Source organism: Tiliqua scincoides, chromosome 13, assembly GCF_035046505.1.
Source record: "Tiliqua scincoides isolate rTilSci1 chromosome 13, rTilSci1.hap2, whole genome shotgun sequence".
NCBI lineage: Eukaryota > Metazoa > Chordata > Lepidosauria > Squamata > Scincidae > Tiliqua > Tiliqua scincoides.
This window is the reverse complement of record NC_089833.1, coordinates 8,390,195-8,409,357: the sequence shown is the minus strand read 5'-3', so window position 1 is coordinate 8,409,357 and position 19,163 is coordinate 8,390,195. Positions and strand designations below refer to the sequence as shown.

At 47.8% G+C, this 19,163-nt stretch overlaps 1 protein-coding gene and 5 pseudogenes across 1 annotated transcript in view; 2 read left to right on the top strand and 4 right to left on the bottom strand.

Annotated features, from left to right (window-relative positions):
* LOC136663868 (ankyrin repeat and fibronectin type-III domain-containing protein 1-like) overlaps positions 1–19,163 on the bottom strand; it is a 473,183-nt gene that overhangs the window by 130,823 nt on the left and 323,197 nt on the right. The window lies entirely within an intron of this gene.
* LOC136633937 (5S ribosomal RNA) lies at positions 482–598 on the bottom strand (annotated as a pseudogene).
* LOC136633722 (5S ribosomal RNA) lies at positions 3,869–3,988 on the bottom strand (annotated as a pseudogene).
* On the bottom strand, positions 5,794–5,916 carry LOC136634021 (5S ribosomal RNA; annotated as a pseudogene).
* On the top strand, positions 11,777–11,899 carry LOC136633966 (5S ribosomal RNA; annotated as a pseudogene).
* LOC136633708 (5S ribosomal RNA) lies at positions 11,929–12,051 on the top strand (annotated as a pseudogene).

The window sequence follows — 19,163 nt, the reverse complement described above, 5'->3', positions numbered from 1 at the left end:
ATATACCAGCAGATTCAATTTACGGTGGGATGAACGGCGCTGGCCTGGCGTGTGGTAGAGGGAATGAATAGTGTCAGGTGCTGGCTAGAGATAGCAGGTTTATTCAAGCCATCGCTGCAAAATTGGGTACTTGCAACCCTTGTCTCTGACATCTTAGACATGCTAGAACACTGCTTTGACACAAAGTTGTCCCTTGTATGAGGTGGTCCTTCACAACAGCAGCCATTTCTCCTCCTCTCTCCTATGGATCGTGGATGCATTGAGTGGGTGCATTGGGAAAATGCAACATTTTTATTCAAAGAATAAAATGGGGGACAACAAAGAGGTGCAAATGGTTGGCAACCTTCAGTCTCGATAGACTACGGTAGAAGCCTACAGCAGCCAGTATTCCCAGGCGGTCTCCCATCCAAGTACTAACCAGGCCTGACCCTGCTTAGCTTCCGAGATCAGATGAGATCGGGCATGGAAAGACTATGGTATAAGCCTACAGCACCTGGTATTCCCAGGCGGTCTCCCATCCAAGTACTAACCAGGCCTGACCCTGCTTAGCTTCCGAGATCAGACGAGATCGGGCATGTGCAGGGTAACAGATGCAAATGGGGGACATGTGATCAGGGCCTTTTTGGGCACAGCCCCCATGCTTTTCGACTCCCTCCCGCTGGAGGCCCTCTTGGCCCCCTCAGTGCTATCCTTCCGCCGCTTGATGAAGCCTGTCTCCTTTACAAAAGCACTTGATTGAACTCCTCCTTTTTTCAATGCTTTAAGTTTCCTCTTTTATTATTTCTTGTTGCTTGTGTGGTTGTAATAGTTCTCATATCTCTGTTGCTTTCAATTTATCAGGTCTTTTTTACTTTGCTTTCTACTAGTGTTTTTATATTATACAATAATTCTACTTACTTATAGAACATGTATATTATATTTTCCATTTTGAACGGAAATTCAAGCTGCCTCGAGGGGCTCTTAGGAGGTGGAAAAGTGGTATACAGATGACCCTCCCCAACAGAAAAAAAAGAAAAGAAAATACAGGTTGAGCATCCCTTATCTGGAAACTTTTTTGAGCACCAACATGACTTGTTTTTTTTTTTTTACTTCTTTACCTAACGAAATAAAATCACAAACTGTGTTTCATGCACAAACCTTGTTTCGTGCACAAAATTTTTAAAAATATTGTTTGAAATTATCAGACTATGTGTAAAAGGGGTATATGAAACAAATGAATTTCATGTTTAGACTTGGGTCCCATCCCCAAGTTTATATATATAAAAATATTCTGAAATATGGAAAAATCTGATATCCAAAACGCTTCTGGTCCCAAGCATTTCGGGATAAGGGATGCCCAACTTGTATTGGATTTGGGGTTGGAGGGAATGCCCCAAGGATCCTACGCATTACAGAACATCTGCAAGATGACGGTCACCAGGAAATAGCATCCTAGGACCCTGGCCAGATCCAGGTTCTTGTATTTCAGAACTGGACATTTGCATTAAAACTCCTACGGCTGCCTGTATTTGTTCCCTCCTCTTCAGAGCAAAGCCAAAACAAGAACAAACAAAGACAACACCTCACTCCCCAAATATCTGACACTTGTGCTATCCCACGAAAGGGTGAGATGAGAGGCAGAAAGAGAAACCGTTTACACTTGTTTTTCTTTCCCAGATGTAACCCAGAAGGCTTGTACATAAAATTAACTTTAAAGCATCCTTTACAAGTACGTTTTAATATAACTGTCTTTGAAACCGTCCAAGACATGTGGGATGCAAGTTGCACACGGCCTTTGAACTGCGGCACCAATAAGCCACCATCAATGACAACCATATGCGCCGTTTGAACTACCGCGCAAAAAACACCATCGCTCACCATGTATCTGTGTATACGCCACAACCCTTTTGTAGTCCAGAAAATAGTCTTGTTAAATCTGTTGCGGCAGAAACCGTGACGTCTTGTGGCATCCTGCAAAGGGCCAACAAGTCTATTGTGGCAGAAGCTTTCCAGGGAGCAGAAACTACTTCATCAGGTGCATTCAACGGTGCCCACAGTTGGGAGACACATCAATACAACACATGCACACGCAGGGGTCATGGTCCCAAACCAGCCCCTCCCCCTGGGTAACAAATTCTGCTTCCTACCCTTGACTGCTGATGCTTCAATGCTCTAGCCCAGCATTTCTCAATGTTTGTCTCCCCCACCTCCATACCACTCTTCACAGAACACCTACTGGAAGTACCACCAGAAGTACTAATGTCATGATGTCATCACCAGTTACTTCCAAATTGGGAGGTCAGATGGTTGGCAACCTTCAGTCTTGAAAGACTATGATATAAGCCTACAGCACCCGGTATTGCCAGGCGGTCTCCCATCCAAGTACTAACCAGGCCTGACCCTGCTTAGCTTCCCAGATCAGACGAGATCAGGCGTGGAAAGACTATGGTATAAGCCTACAGCACCCGGTATTGCCAGGTGGTCTCCCATCCAAGTACTAACCAGGCCTGACCCTGCTTAGCTTCCCAGATCAGACGAGATCAGGCGTGGAAAGACTATGGTATAAGCCTACAGCACCCGGTATTCCCAGGCGGTCTCCCATGCAAGTACTAACCAGGCCTGACCCTGCTTAGCTTCCCAGATCAGACGTGATCAGGCGTGGAAAGACTATGGTATAAGCCTACAGCACCCGGTATTCCCAGGCGGTCTCCCATGCAAGTACTAACCAGGCCTGACCCTGCTTAGCTTCCCAGATCAGACGTGATCAGGCGTGGAAAGACTATGGTATAAGCCTACAGCACCCGGTATTGCCAGGTGGTCTCCCATCCAAGTACTAACCAGGCCTGACCCTGCTTAGCTTCCCAGATCAGACAAGATCAGGCATGGAAAGACTGTGGTATAAGCCTACAGCACCCGGTATTGCCAGGCGGTCTCCCATCCAAGTACTAACCAGGCCTGACCCTGCTTAGCTTCCGAGATCAGACAAGATCAGACATGGAAAGACTATGGTATAAGCCTACAGCACCCGGTATTGCCAGGTGGTCTCCCATCCAAGTACTAACCAGGCCTGACCCTGCTTAGCTTCCCAGATCAGACAAGATCAGGCATGGAAAGACTATGGTATACGCCTACAGCACCTGGTATTCCCAGGCGGTCTCCCATCCAAGTACTAACCAGGCCTGACCCTGCTTAGCTTCCGAGATCAGACGAGATCAGGCATGGAAAGACTATGGTATAAGCCTACAGCACCCGGTATTGCCAGGTGGTCTCCCATCCAAGTACTAACCAGGCCTGACCCTGCTTAGCTTCCGAGATCAGACAAGATCGGGCATGGAAAGACTATGGTATACGCCTACAGCACCTGGTATTCCCAGGCGGTCTCCCATCCAAGTACTAACCAGGCCTGACCCTGCTTAGCTTCTTAGATCAGACGAGATCAAGCATGTGCAGGGAGGTCAGATGCAATGCAACAAACACCAGTAAAAAGTTCAGGGTGGGCAGGAAGGTTTTTTCAAGCCTACCAAGCCAAGCTTCCTACTGCTGCTTATTGCACTGCATTGCTGGTCTTGCTGCCAAGCAGTGGAGTTCCGAGGATCCTGTGCGTGCCACCGGACACCACTTCAAGTACCACTGGTTGAGAAACACTGCTCTAGTCCACCGTTCACTTCTCCCCCACCTTTCCCCTTTCTGGCTTCCTTTTCCAATCCGGGGAGCAAGGGGAACAGTTGGGATGAGTGGGTGGAGAGAGAAGGGTTCCCTCCCCCAAACTGCTGCCTGCTTCAACTGCCTCAGCTGGCCTTGTAGAAGAGCCGGCTCTACAAACACATGTATACTGACAAAAGAAGGGCCAGGGGAGGGATTGCTAATACAAAGGGGTTGGTTGGTTGGCAACCTTCAGCACCCGGTATTCCCAGGCGGTCTCCCATCCAAGTACTAACCAGGCCTGACCCTGCTTAGCTTCTGAGATCAGACAAGATCAGGCATGTGCAGGGTAACAGTTGCTGATGAGGTACACTATTATACATCGAACAGATGAAAACAATTTCGGGTCAAAAGAGAAGGATTCTATCAGTCTGCATGTGTCTCCAGGGCTAGCCCATCCCTAAGAGGTTGACTGAGGCAGTCACCTCAAGCGGAATATCTGTGGGAAGTGTCCACCTTCACCACTCCTCCTGCTTCTCACACTCCCTGGATTGGAAGATGAATAGAGAGATGAGGGAGGGGAGGAGAGAGTATGGAGGAGAGGAGAGTGGTGGGCTGGACCCCCTTTGCTTTTCTGCTCTACCCCCTCTTCCCTTTCCTACACAGGAATAAGGTGATACGTCAACCAAAGAACCAGTCTGAGTTCTCCTCCCTTGGGGAACCACCAGAGATAGCAGCACACCCTTTGGAGAGGGCCTGTGTTCTGTGAGGGTGTTTTTCATCTGCGATGCACTCGTTATTTTGCCTAGTGGTTTTTATTGCTTTTAATATCTTGCATTTTTATAACTGCTGCTGGAAGGATGCCTCTCAGCTTGGCAATTATGGTTTTATTACATGCCTGGGAAATTCAGCTTTCCGTTACCTGGAAGGAGGGTGGGATAGCCCCATTACAGTGGGTGTGGGCAGATGGAGAGGAGAGGACGGTTGGCCAGGCCAGATGAGGGGAAAGAGGTTTTCCTTGAGGGGCTGTGACACAGTCATCCTGCTGATGTTCGGCAGGTCTAGGCCTGGAGGGGAGCCTGCCTGGGAAACCTCACAAACACCACCTGTCACAAGTCCTGCTTTGAGTAGTAACTCTTGAGGTTTGACCTGAAGAGGCGAGACCAGCGGTGGACCCAGTCTTAGGCTCTGATGACTAGCCAGAAGGACCCCAAAACAGGGGCCCCTGAAGGCAAGGTCTTCAGCCCCCAAACCTGCTGAAGAACCATTCAAGCCAGAGACCTCAGCTATGCGCAAGGCCAACAGCAAAATGTAAATCCCCAGGCCAGAAGGCAATGCAGCAACTGTTACCCTGCAGATGCCTGATCTTGTCTGATCTCGGAAGCTAAGCAGGGTCAGGCCTGCTTAGTACTTGGATGGGAGACCGCCTGGGAATACCAGGTGCTGTAGGCTTATACCATAGTCTTTCGAGACTGAAGGTTGCCAACCAGGCCAGAAGGCAACCCCTTTAAACTCTCCACTCTGAAGGCAGGCAGGTAGAGCCCAGGAGGAGTAAGTCAATGAAGAACTATCTAAGGCCTCAGTCTGACCCAGGTGCTCTGTAGGGTACTGGGACTCTAACCTGCCTTGATCATCTCCTATGGCTCAGACACACCTTCAGGGGTCTCTGCTTGTGAACTGGGCACAGCACTGGCTTGAGTTCCATGACGAAAGGATGGCCAAACATAAAGCCTGAAGTCTGCCTTCTCCTCCAGCCTTCCCATTAACCACAGTGATCCAAATACTTCTACCAAAGCACCTTCAGGCCCTGACATTGCTATTGCTAAACCCCCAGTTTGGTCCATAAAAAACAAAAGCTATCCATGATCAAGCCATGGGAGAGGGTGCTGTTCTGCCCTGATTTTTTTTTCAGTTTAAGGTGGGTTTTTTTGAATTTTGTTTTGTTTTTTGCATTATTCAGACTGAGTGGACAAGCTTAGTGGGGTGGATTTGGGAGTGGTGTCTGCCTGGGTTCTGTGTTGGTTGGTTGGCAACCTTCAGTCTCGAAAGACTATGGTATAAGCCTACAGCACCTGGTATTCCCAGGCGGTCTCCCATCTAAGTACTAACCAGGCCTGACCCTGCTTAGCTTCCGAGATCAGACAAGATCGGGCATGGAAAGACCATGGTATAAGCCTACAGCACCCGGTATTCCCAGGTGGTCTCCCTTCCAAGTACTAACCAGGCCTGACCCTGCTTAGCTTCCAAGATCAGACGAGATTGGGAGATAGTGTTCAGTATAGGGAGATGGTTGGCAACCTTCAGTCTTGAAAGACTATGGTATAAGCCTACAGCACCCGGTATTCCCAGGCGGTCTCCCATCCAAGTACTAACCAGGCCTGACCCTGCTTAGCTTCCGAGATCAGACAGATCAGGCATGTGCAGGGTAACAGTTGCTGCCAGGTTCTGTGTGCGCCACCAACATAGGACTTCAGATTGGGGTTGCAGTAATCTATAGGGATTCTGACTTCCTGTCTAATCAAGCACCAGATTCAGGTTGTTTGTACCTGGTGCTGGGCAATCAGGGACAGGGGATTCTGTTGGTGTACTGACAGCCCCACTGCCCACAGTCTTACCTAATCCGTCTTACAGCTGGTTCTGAGATTTGTTACTCTGAAGGAGCTTGATATCCACGCCAAGGCTACAAGGCTCCTTGTGTGACTCATGATTTCACGGCTGCGGGAACTACCATACTACTGTGCCTCAAAATACCATCAGCAAAATTTATGTGATGGATCACACTCTAGCTCTGATTTCGTGACCTGGCAAGAAGATGGTGACCTGGGAATGGGGGCTCTTCTTTTGCATCTTCGTTACGGTTAGATCGCTTACTGATGAAGTGTAAGGTTTTCAGCAACATTTTAACTCTGCAAGGTGCTGGACCTATTCAAATGGACGCTGATGGAATCAGGTGGATTTCTGAGGGCCTTCTGCTTCTGTTGGTGGTGGTGGGGTGCCTCTTGTACTATGACCTTCATCAGAGGCTCTCTGTAAGGGGCCTTGCCTTCTGAAATGAAGCAGATGGAGACAAGCAAGATGGCATACTTGGTTGCAATGTCCCATCTCTTTAATGCCTCCGCTTGAATGGTCCTTCCCAATGTCTTCTCTTACGTCTCTCTCCTATCATTCAAAGACCTTTCCACTTTCCCAGGGCTTCCAAAATGTCCACCAAGTTTTCTTTAACTTTTTTTCTGGTGCTTACATTCTGCCTCTTTATGCCATGATTGATTTTATGCTTCTGTTAACTTTTGGTTTTTAATGAGTTAAAGGAAATAAAGGCAGTGCCCCTGGACCTGATGATGAGAAGGTAGAAGAGAACATTTTTAAAACAAAATAAATGCTAAATAAATACTCTTTCTGCATCTGATGAAGTGGGCTCTGGCTCATGAAATATGGAGAAAGTGTGAGTTTTGAAAGCATTTTTATAACACTTTTTAAACACACGCACACCAAAAATAGACAGCACATCAGTTCATTTTTGAATCGAAGCAACCCAACATATCGGCCAAAAAGCACATATATGACTCATGCTGCTTAGTTTCAAGGAATCACAGAACACTAGATTTGGAAAGGACCTTGGAGGTTACATAGTCCAACAATCTATTCAGCACGGTCAGAAGGGCACTTTCATGCTCGGATTAGAACTGCAAAAGGAGTAAAAATTTGGATTTTTTTTAGGGGTCTTCGGGTTGCTTCCCAATTAAAAAAATCTCAGCAGTTGAATCAATTGTTTCAGTTTGTTTACAGATAAGAGTTTGGAACCAAGAATCATACTTCACTTGTTGCCAGATGCCACACAAATGTCTCATAAGAGGCACCACCTTGGAAGGGGCATTTCCTGCTGTGTGTAGGAAAAGGGGACACACAGACATACCTTGGATAGACCAGCTTCCTTTAGCGCTGATTCACTACAGCGCTCTTTGATCCAGTGTGATTGACCAACCATTCTACCCAATGGGAGCAGTGAGTTCTGAGCAATCAATGACCATTTCCCCCACACTATAACAGATATTGCTGTACCTCTTCTACAATGCTATTTACCATCTTCCATTTGTATACATCCTCTGTGTCAAAAATAGCTGCTGCCCAACTGATCAGGGACTTTTTAGTCAGTGACAACGCCTTTTGATTGCTACATCTGTCCTGATTTAACAGTGCAGATTTAAGATTTCCATGCTATTTTCCCACCATCAAGACCCTCGAAAGTTGGGGGGCAAGCAGGGCTTTGCAAAAGCAGAAGCTCCTGCACCCTGGGGACTCGCTGTGCAGCACATCTTTTGCCCGAGTGGGTCCAGGCTGGCTATAGGACATGCATAGTAAATTTGTCTCCCCTCACGCCAGCTGAGGGCTGCAGAGCGGTACAATATGTGAAGCAGATGAAAGAGCAGAAGGGGCTAATGATAGCACTGTGTCTTAAAAATTAAGTACAGCTGGAAAGAAGATCTCACCAGCACTTTAAGTATGCTGTGCACTGCTACAAAGTTTTGCTTTGCTTTCCTGAAGTCTTGCTTTAAGAACAGTGGCAGTCCTGGTCATCGTCTTCAAAACCCACTGTTCTGTTTGCATTTTTTTTTACAAAAGCAACGAAGCATCGGCTTACTTGGAAAGAGAAGCAGCTACGTCCTTAAGGGAGGGGTACAAAAGCTCCCTAAACCTAGCGCCATTACGTGGAAAGTTCGTCCTGTGTGTCCCCAGAAAGACTGGTCAATTGCACACTGAAAGTTTTCAAAAATCAATCCATTTGGACCCAGTCATAGCACAGTCCCTGCCTGCACAAATAGAAGGGAGGACAAAGAAAGAAATATGAGCTATTTTCCTGCCAGTCCGTGCTCGGTGCCAATCTCAACAGAAGACAAAATGGAATTGGACAGGGCCAAGTGGAGGGCAAATGCATTTCCCACATGATTGTCTCAGTGCTTGGTCATCTGCAGCCAAGGCAACACACACACAGCAATCCCCAGTGTTTGTGAATTCAGCTATAACCTTAAGCTCCAGGACTAAATATTGTACTGCTATCGCAAGGCAAGAGAGCAACCTCCACAATGAGCTGCAAGGTTCAGCAGTATTGTTACTCCAGTATTACAAAGGTGGTCGGTCTCAGGAGAAAACACAATAATTTTTTGGAAGGCCTGCTCTGGGGCGTTGCCAGAAAACAGATGCACACACAGCTCTCCGTCTGACTTTGCCTGGTCCCAAATCGTGGCTGGTCCCAAATTGAGGTTGGGATGCTGCCGTTTCTAGATGGAGTTTGTACTTGCCCATTTTGGGTGGGCATTTTCCCCTGGGGGCTGGGGATAAGAATAGGCCCTCAGTTTGGCTGTATTTGTCGTAAGAGGTGACTAAACAGGTAGATGGGACTCCTTAGCCTGGGAAAGCAGCTCATCTGAGAGAAGGAAAACTCTGATCCCAAACCGCCACTGCCTTGTGGCTACATCCAGTTATGGAAAAGGCTTCAGGAATCAACCTCGAGGCAAAATCCGGAGCCGGAGTCCCTGAGGCAGTTCATGGCTGAACACAGTCACGTTCTGGCAATTCCTGCGCCGCCGCTGCAACCAAACGTATTGGCTTCTGCCTTTCCACTGGACCATTTCAGTGACGTGGAGAGGGGGGATTTGCTGCATGTGTAACAGTCCATCCTCCATATCTACTTTACCCGGGCTTTGTGCACTGGAGAGGACACTCTGTTCCACAACCACCATTCAGAGCGTGATACCATAGTCTTCTGAGACTGAAGGATGCCAACACACAACATTTTGGGTGGAATCTAGCTCCAGGCTGGAAACAGCATGTAATGTGGAGCCTAGTGCAGCCTGGGGATCTGGTACAACACAAGATGGACTCTGCATTGTTTCAGAGGTCTATGTGTTAACGGGACAAGTCAAGGGCAACCTGGGGACAGCCCCAAAGCATGCTAGGCCTTGGATCAAGTAAGTGGGGGCTTGTGTGGCAGTACAGAAATTCCCAAATAAAATAAAAACAAATGCTTGGGATACCACTATGCTCACAGCACCAGCACAGTGAGAAATCTCAATTCCAATTCAACCACACTGGGTTTAAGCAGCTGAAACCCGATCAAATGGGAACTTTCTCCAAGGTGGTCTTGTACGAAGAGAAGGAAAACAAAACTTTGCACAGAGAACCTTACTCCTCACTTGGACGAGGCCGTGAGTCAGAAGGGGAGCCTGCAAAAATCAAATAAATAAGTACGGCATGAGCTGGTTTGGGGTTCGTAATTCTCTCAATTTCCACATTAAATTCACTCCATTAACAAGTCTCGTTACGGTTTCTTTTCTAGCTTGCCTGGAACTCAGGTTGGCAGCAGGGGAGAGAAAAAAAAAAATCAAGCTTTGGGGGGAGTTTTGTTTGGTTTGGTGGTTTTTTTTTTTTTTTGCCACTTTTAGCACAGCCAAAAATAAAGATTGTGTAATAGGAATTGAGCTGACTCTGCTGTCAAAGGAGCGTGAGGAAAATCTCTGCATTGGCCTCGTCGAAAGCGGAGGGGGAGAGAAAAAGAGAGTTTGTTTTGGTCAGTAAAGTGAGTAGATGTGACTCAGCCTCCGAAAGAGCAGAAAGACTGAGTAAGAAGGTGCTATTTATACCAAAGCTCCTTTATGGATCTGAACCACCACATTATACAAAGAAATCTGGTCATGACTCCACAGGAAAGGCTGAAACTTAAAGCAGTCCTTCTCTTACACATGCCACACGCACTACACTAATAAAGCAACTCCTTTTAGGCCTTCAGATTAGCGGGTGCGGGTGCTTCTTTTTTTCCAAAACAGAACCTGAAATCCAGCCCAAGGTTTTGGAGTGAGAGGGTTCTTTTTAGGAATGGTCCATGAGTTTTCAAAGCCGCCTCCGTGATTTCGACACATCGGTGCCCTGGCCAGCCAGCTACCTTGGTAAGCTTTTACAAACCCCATAAAAGGGGCTAAACTAAACACTACCCACAAACACCATGGGGGTGGGGGGGTGTCATGGCAAGCTCCTGCATTAACACTACACCACTGGCCACAGACCTGCTTTTCAGCGTAACAACCCTCACAGCTTTCTGTCAAGATGCAGGTGGGCGACTGTGCTTCAGAATAAATAAAGGAGCCCCGCCAGACTAGTCCAAAGGTCCTTTAGAAGGCTTCCTTTTTTCTCTGAGAAACGCACAAGGCAGCCATACAGGAATCGTCCCCAGATGTTGACTTGCAGCACTGGAGGTTCTACGGCACAATGAAGGCAGGGCTCTGTTTGGCTACCATGCCCAACCGCCAGGACTCACAGACTGACCACGGTGGTTGCTGCAGGTAACAGTTTGGCAAGGGTGGGGGGGGGGCTTACCTCTATCCGATTCTCTCTGCCACCACTCTGCTCTCCTCCACCTCCCCTCTTCCTTAGGCAATCTGGATAGCAGAAGGAAGAACAGAGGGCTGGCACAAAACCAGGTGAAGGGGGACAACCTCAGGTGCTGGGAAGCCTTGCACCAGCCCTCTCCTCCTCTCCCCTCCATGAATTTGCTAGGCCGTCTAGATGCTATGGCCATCACCATACCTTATTACAGAGAATTCTGCAAACGGACTAAGTGTAGCACAAAAGAACACAGCTGGGGCCTCTGTATCCAAGAGGGATCCGTTCCTGGGCCCCCTGCAGATACTGAAAACCAAAGATAAGGAAAAACGTGTTTTGGAGCCCACCTGAACTCTGAACACAACTGGAGTCCTCCCAGATCCATTCTGAGCCTTGGAGAGGCTGCACACCACTGCAGGTGACTTTTCTGAGGCTTAGAATGATGCCTGGAGTGGTTAAATCAATTGAAAAACCATTCTGGGTTCCTTCCTGAGCCTTGGAGAGGCCGCAAGCAGTGGTGCACAGCCTCTACAAGGTTCAGAAAGTCTCCCAGCCGTGACCAGAAGGCTCTGGTCCAGTCCAAGGCTCTGGTTGCATCTGGAAGGTCTGCAGGGGGCCGATCGGGGGCGGATTCGGCAACTGCGGTGAGGAGAATCCGTGGATAAACATGCCTGATCTTAGACGCTAAGCAGGGTCAGGCCTGGTTAGTACTTGGATGGGAGACCGCCTGGGAATACCGGGTGCTATAGGCTTATACCATAGTCTTTCGAGACTGAAGGTTGCCAACCATCTCCTTATACTGAACACTATCTCCCGATCTCGTCTGATCTCGGAAGCTAAGCAGGGTCAGGCCTGGTTAGTACTTGGATGGGAGCCCACCTGGGAATACCAGGTGCAGTAGGCTTATACCATAGTCTTGCGAGACTGAAGGTTGCCAACCATCTCCCTATACTGAACACTATCTCCCGATCTCGTCTGATCTCGGAAGCTAAGCAGGGTCAGGCCTGGTTAGTACTTGGATGGGAGACCACCTGGGAATACCAGGTGCTGTAGGCTTATACCAACCATTTGTACTTTATTCTGCATGCCCTGAAGTTAAAAACAAAAGAGGGGAGGGATGGGAAGAAAAAATTCTCTCTCTCTCTCTCTCTTTCTCTCTCTCTCTCTCTCCATTTTCTCACACTGTGAAGAATGTTCTCTCTTGTTCAAGATGCAGTGCGCAAGACAATGCACAGAATTCTAAGGGTGGGCTACAGCATAAAAGGATTATACCATTAGTTGGTCAGTTGCATCCCCCCCTTTATTCCTGGGCTGTGTAACCAAAGCCATGTCCTTCTGGTTTATGGCAGAGCAGGAAACACAACACAGACCTCTGGAAACCCTTTTGCAGGTACATAAACTAAAGCAATTACGCAAATCCTGGGTACTCCAGTCCCAGATTCCGCAACAGAGGCGATTCCAACTTCACAGATATCAAATGGTTCTTACAGACGCGCAGGAGTCTATCCAACACTTTTTATTTGTTAATGACACAAAATCTTCTCCATCTCCATTTAAAAAAAAAAAAATGAGGCAAAAGTAGACATTTACCACTGACCAAAGGCGCCAAAAGTAAATGATTAGATTTGCTGTTTATATGGGACCAACATCCATTAAATATTTAGGCATCAAATCTTACGAAGGAAGCGCAAGACATACTAGTGAATAATCTGAGTGTGTTATAAAAAGCCTGGAAGGGAAAAAAGACTTTTTTTGGGACATGTTCCCAATCTCATTAATTGGGAAGACAGTCTTGGGGGGAAAACACACACACACACACACACACACACACACACACACACACACACACACACACACACACACACACTCTCACTCACTCACATTCTCTTTCTCCCTGAATCATTATCCGCCCTTCAGAGTGTATCATATGAAAACAGTTATATAAAAGAATAAATTATATTTGTAATGGCAAGAACCCCAGAATAAGACTAGAAACTGCGATGTTCCCATATAAAGATAGGAGACAGCTATCTGTTCCAAATTTTAAAAAGTTTACTGCAGTGCCAAATCAAATTCACTGCATACCAACAGAGCCCTATACAGAAGACTCCACCTAGGCAGTTTTGGAAGAACTAATAATCCCCCAGACTAACGCTTTAATGTATGGGGCAAGTAAATTACTTAAGAGTGCAAGAAGAATTCTAGCAACTCATTAAATACATGGCAAAAAAGCAACACAGAAATTGCCAATGGAATCTCTATTTAAAGCCATACAATTACACTTGTAAACACACACACACACACACAAAGAGAGAGAGAGAGAGAGAGAGAGAGAGAGAGAGAGAGAGAGATTTCCAACACACAGATTTCTATGAAAAGGCAAAGATTTCCAAAATCCTGGCGCACCTTTTTCTTATTTATATAGATAGCTTTTGATCTCCACAGCCCAAACCATGAGCAACATTTAGTCTGTTATACACCAGACTTTTCCACTCAATTTCCACTTTCAGGCTCTCTTAACACCTGATTAACCTCAGGACATTCAGAAAGCGATTCTCGAGCAATGGCTCGCACGAATGCAAAGTTGTTCCAAGGAAGTGGCCATTCAGTAAATGTAGCTGGTTCATCTTCGAGGAGAACTCTGAATGCCAATAGTAGGTTGTAATAAAGGCCCTCAGTTCATTATGCTACTTGCAGTGTCTATCCACACGAAGTCAAGTCTTCTACTCTGACAGTTAAATAATGTATTTTACTTTAACTGTCCAATCCTAACTTGTGCTGGAACAGGCAGGCTAGTTTTGGCCCCAAAGCACAAGTTTGGGGCCAAAAGCAACACAGCTTGCGGCAAGGGGAATCATTTCCCCTTACCCTGTGTCACGCTGCAATGGCCCCAATGGGTCTCCTTGGATCTGAGTCACCTCAGGAGGTGGTGCAGATCTGAGCAGTATGGAGCAGCCAGTGGTTGCTCCGTGCCGCCCAGGAATGGGGGGGTCAGGATCTGGCATAACCATCAGGTCCTGGCCCTACCTTCCACTCCCCGCCACCCACCCTCCCCCTGGAACGCCCGCCACCCGCCCTCCCCCTGGAACGCCCGCCACCCGCCCTCCCCCTGGAACGCCCGCCACCCGGCCTCCCCCGGAACGCCCGCCACCCGGCCTCCCCCGGAACGCCCGCCAACCGGCCTCCCCCTGGAACGCCCGCCACCTGCCCTCCCCCTGTCCCAGAATGCCTCCCTCCCACAACCTCCCCACCCTCTCACACAAACCCCGACCCCTGTGCAGGCCAAGCTCAGCCATCAGGTAAAGGACCACGGTTTGGAGACCCAGTATTGTGACCATGAAACCTCTTCCCACAGTGATACACATATCAATAAGTCAAATGCTTCCCCTAAGTGCTTCCAGCATCAAAAAAAGGTAGAGGAGCAAGATGTACTTCTGAGAAAACCATAGACACACAGAGTGTTATGTTAGCAGACCTACCCTCAATCCCTTTCTTAACAACTCCTAGCACGGAACTGGTTCTTCACTATTGCTGGATTCAGTGCCAATGTTTTTTCTTAAGCCGGTGTTTCTCAAACTGTGGGTTGGGACCCACTAGGTGGGTTGCGAGCCAATTTCAGATGGGTCCCCATTCATTTCAACGTGTATCTTATTTCCGACGTGTTAGACTTGATGCTACCCTGGTATGTGACTGCATTTGGGGAAATGTTACAGATCTGATCTTTTAACAGGCTACTATGTATACGCTTTTAACAATAGTCAATAGGGCTTACTGTTGGTTAAGTGCGGACAGGACTGCAGCCTTTTGGGAATATTTTTAAAACAGAGATCGGCAACTCCTTGGGAGAGTTAGGAGGGTTCTAATTTATTTTAAATAAATTTTTAAACTTTTTGTAAAATTTAATTTACTCAGGGTCCAATCCCATCCAACTTTCCAGCATTGATACAGCCAGCAAGGGAATGTGTACTGCATCCTGTGGTGAGAGGGGTCTGAAATGGAGGCCTCCTCAAAATAAAGGAATATTTGTTACCCTGCACATGCCTGATCTTGTCTGATCTTGGAAGCTAAGCAGGGTCAGGCCTGGTTAGTACTTGGATGGGAGACCACCTGGGAATACCGGGTGCTGTAGGCTTACACCATAGTCTTTCAAGACTGAAGGTTGCCAACCACCATCTCGGGGCTGTATCAAAGCTGGAAAGTTCAATAGGATTGGGCCCTTAATTGATTGATTCGATTTTGTCATATGTTAAAAATTTTCCTGCTTGATGATATCACTTCTGGCCATGACATCACTTCCATTGTTAGTGACATCACTTCCGGAGGGTCCCAACAGATTATCAAAAGTAGGTCCCAGTGCTAAAAAGTTTGAGATTCGCTGCCTTAAGCTATTCACCACAACCTTCCGGCTTTGTCACTAAAAAGCTCAGAACCCATAAGTGTACATGTGAAGTTGGGATTTTTTTTGTTTGTTTGCCCCAACATCATATATCACTTTATACTCATTTAACACAGAACTGCGTTTTCTGTATACCTTCTCTAACAACTAAGCCAAAAGTGGCTGACCACCTACACATCTGTGTCCCTTATCGGGGGGGGGGGGGATTCTTCACAAGCTTGCAAATTTCCAGTCGCGTGTTAACAAGATATTATTACTGTCATCGCCTAGACATTGTAATTGATGCTTATATATGATGTAATTGATATATATATAAGGGCTGGTTGTTCTACTGAGCTTCCTGGTTATCTATCAATAATCACCAGCTGAATGAAAACAAATCACAATTCATTCAACAAACAGGTACAGAAAAACTTACAGCGTCTACACACAGAGATACAGGGATGGCCCAGACATGAAGCTGACTGAAGGTTCTTGCCTGGGGCAAGCAAGGGACTAGTGGAAGGACTGCCTGGCCACTCTGGCCGGTAATTGTCCCATTCTCTTTTCACTTCTTTCTTGGGAGAGCGAGTGAGAAGCGGGGAGAGGGAACGTACCTTCTCCTGCAGCCCGAGTGGCTAGAATCATGGCAGTAGACCTGCAAGAGAAGGTAGCAGCTGGCTCACAATAGAGCTTTGGAAGTACTGTCAAGAAGAAAACGTGTGTGGGGTAGAGACAACTGCGGCAGTGATGGGGCAGAGATGTGCAGCTTTGAGCTCCTAAGTTTTGGCCAGGTCTGCCCACATGTACATACACACGCAGGATCGGCTCATCCGTGAGGCCAACTGAGGTAGTCTCCTCGGGTTGCAGACTGGCAGGGGGCACCTTGTGTGCTGGTGCTCACCCTTCTCTCACTTCTTTTTGAAGACACTCTAGCCCGCCACTCTCTTATTCCTCCACACTTCCTCTTCCACTCCATTTCTCTCTTTCTTTTGGAGGAGGAGAGGGAGGAAACGAGACAGCTGCTGATGTGCGGCAGGTAAAGGGGGAGCAGGCAGCACTTGGCTCGTCATCTCAGGTGCCAGGAGGTCTTGGGCCAGCCCCGTAGCATTTTGCATTTGAGTGCATTACCCCCTTTTGAATTCAGGAAACAACAGCAATGTTTTTCCAACAGACACGAGCATAGCAGAGCAGGTCTTGGTTGTTGTGTTTTGAAAGCCTGACGGTGAGCTATCCGAGCGGCGATCCACTCATATGAACTTGGGGGGTGTGTGTGAAAAAAACACCCTTTTTACTAATTTTACTGGCATATGACTGCTAGCAAAATAGAAAGATAGAAGGGACAGCATGATGAGGTTCCTGCCTCCCAGAGAGCTGTGGGTGAAACTACAATGCCATGTGCTTTAACCATCGCAAGTCTAGGGAAAAGAATAAATACGGACACATTCCTGAGGGCTTGGCTCATTCTGCCGGATTCCTCTGAGCTTGACACATTGATCAAGTACCTGAGATCTTAACAGCAAGCACAGGCCAAGTTTCACTTGCCACAGCACAGCCGAGAAGAGACTCGCGCCCCGGAGCGCTCTGGGCTCACCGGGCAAACAGTGGGAAGAACGACCATTAAGAAGCACATTCAAAGTGCGCTACGTTTTACGTATTCCATTTGGAGGGCCTTTGTCATGCCAGCTTCTGACAAGCAATCGGGGCAGCCGGTGTGGTCCAGTGGATGGAGGCTGGAATTTCAGCACAGACCCGAGTTCAAATGAAAAAAAATCACTTGCTTGTGGTAACCCAGGGAATTTTTGGTGCCAGCTGGGGTTAAAGAAGGCGCTAGTGGTGAGGGAAGGGAGATATGTGGCTGCTTAGCTTTCAGCTGTCGCATCCTGAACAGTTCTCCTGTTGCTCCGATTGCTGTTTCTTAACCACAAGAAGCTTCAATTTCAAGCCTTTTTCAACACCAGGAAAAGAAACCTTTGCTCTTAACTAAAACATTCGGCCTGTCCCTTCAGCTAAGATAGCTGTTGGAAACTTGTTCTCCAGCTTGGTGGGTAGAAAAGTGTGTGTGTGGAGGGGGGGGGAGACCTCCTAAACATGGATATTTGCTTCTGCTTCCTTCTACCTCTACCTCCACTGGTCATAGAACCAAAAGAATCTTCTGGCTCACTACGAGGCAAACTCAGAAACTTGCCTAGGGGCACATGCTAATGTCTAGGGACACAAGCCCCCAAACTTTCAGCTGCAGAGCCACATCTGTCAGTCATCTCTTACGATGGGGTGGGGTGCAGTGGCGTGGCTAGGAGGTGGAGCCACTCTAGAGCTGCCTCTTCTAGGCAAGTAGACCTGGACTCCTGTCTGGACTTGGAGCTCAGATCTACCATTCCGACTGGCGTCTGATTTCGCTCTCCAACCTGGCAGGCGCCCTTGTCTGCTGACAAATTGACTTTGTCATACGGGGGGAGGGTGACAAAAACGTATGAGCCTCGGGTGTCAAATGACCTACTTGCGCCACTGGTGGGGTGACTCCTGCATAGCATATAACTTCAAGTTTTCACAGCAGGAAAAAATATAGGTTGGTAGCTGTGGGTTGCTCTCTCTCTCGCTCGCTCTCTCAGACACACACACACACACACACACACACACACACAGGCTCTCAGCAATGGACCGAGCCCAGAAACTGCTTCATCCAGCAGAAGGTGCACTTTCTGTCCTGCTTAAACTAAACACACTGATTTTTAAGGGTTATTGTCCTTCTCAAGTTTAAAACCTATTGGTGAGGTTACGTCCCCAATAGCTTTCAGGTCCACCTCTTTAAAATACAAGCTGCCTTCCGAATAGACAGCTAGATTTCACTCGCACAGCAGACAGATGCTGTATAATCTCCTAAATCCACAGATGATTGTGCTAAGCTCCATCACATCCACCCAGGCCACACTCACATTACAGGTCATACTTAGAGCCAGTTGGGCTTCTTGCCCATTACCACCAATATGTTTCTAGTTTAGTCCAGCCATACAGAGACCAATGAGGGATCTGACTGGCCCCTGGTCCACTGGTGGCCCCTGGTCAGGGCCCCTGGTCTGACTGGCCCCTGGTCCAGTTTGGTGACACACAGGGGCACTGTGTGGTTTTTGCTCTTCTTGGGTCACTCGCTCTCTTTCCCCTGGGGGCTGGGGATAAGAATAGGCCCTCAGTTTAGCTGTACTTGTCGTAAGAGGCAACTAAACAGCCACCGGGTAGATGGGACTCGTCAGCCTGAGAAGGCAGCTCATCTGAGAGGAGGAAAACTCTGATCCCAAACCTCCGCTGCCTTGTGGCTACATCCAGTTATGGAAAAGGCTTCAGGAGTCAACCTTGAGGCAAAATCCAGAGCTGGAGTCCCTGAGGCAGTTCATGGCTGAACACAGTCACGTTCTGGCAACTCCTGCGACGCCGCTGGAACCAACCGTATTGGCCTCTGCCATTCCATTGGACCATTTCAGCGACGTGGAGAGGGGGGATTTGCTGCATGGGTAACAGCCTATCCTCCATACCTACTTTACCCAGGCTCTGCGCACTGGAGAGGACACTCTGTTCCAGAACCACCATTCAGAGTGTGACGCCATAGTCTTCCGAGACTGAAGGATGCCAACAACGGTCACTCGCTCTCTAACGAAATTGTTGCAAGGATGGCTCCCTTGAATGTACTGACATTTCAAATACCTGACCACCTGCTAAATAAGTGACAGCCCAATCCTATCCAATTATCCGGCACTGGTGCAGTCATGCCAACAGGGTTCATGCTATAGGGCAGTGG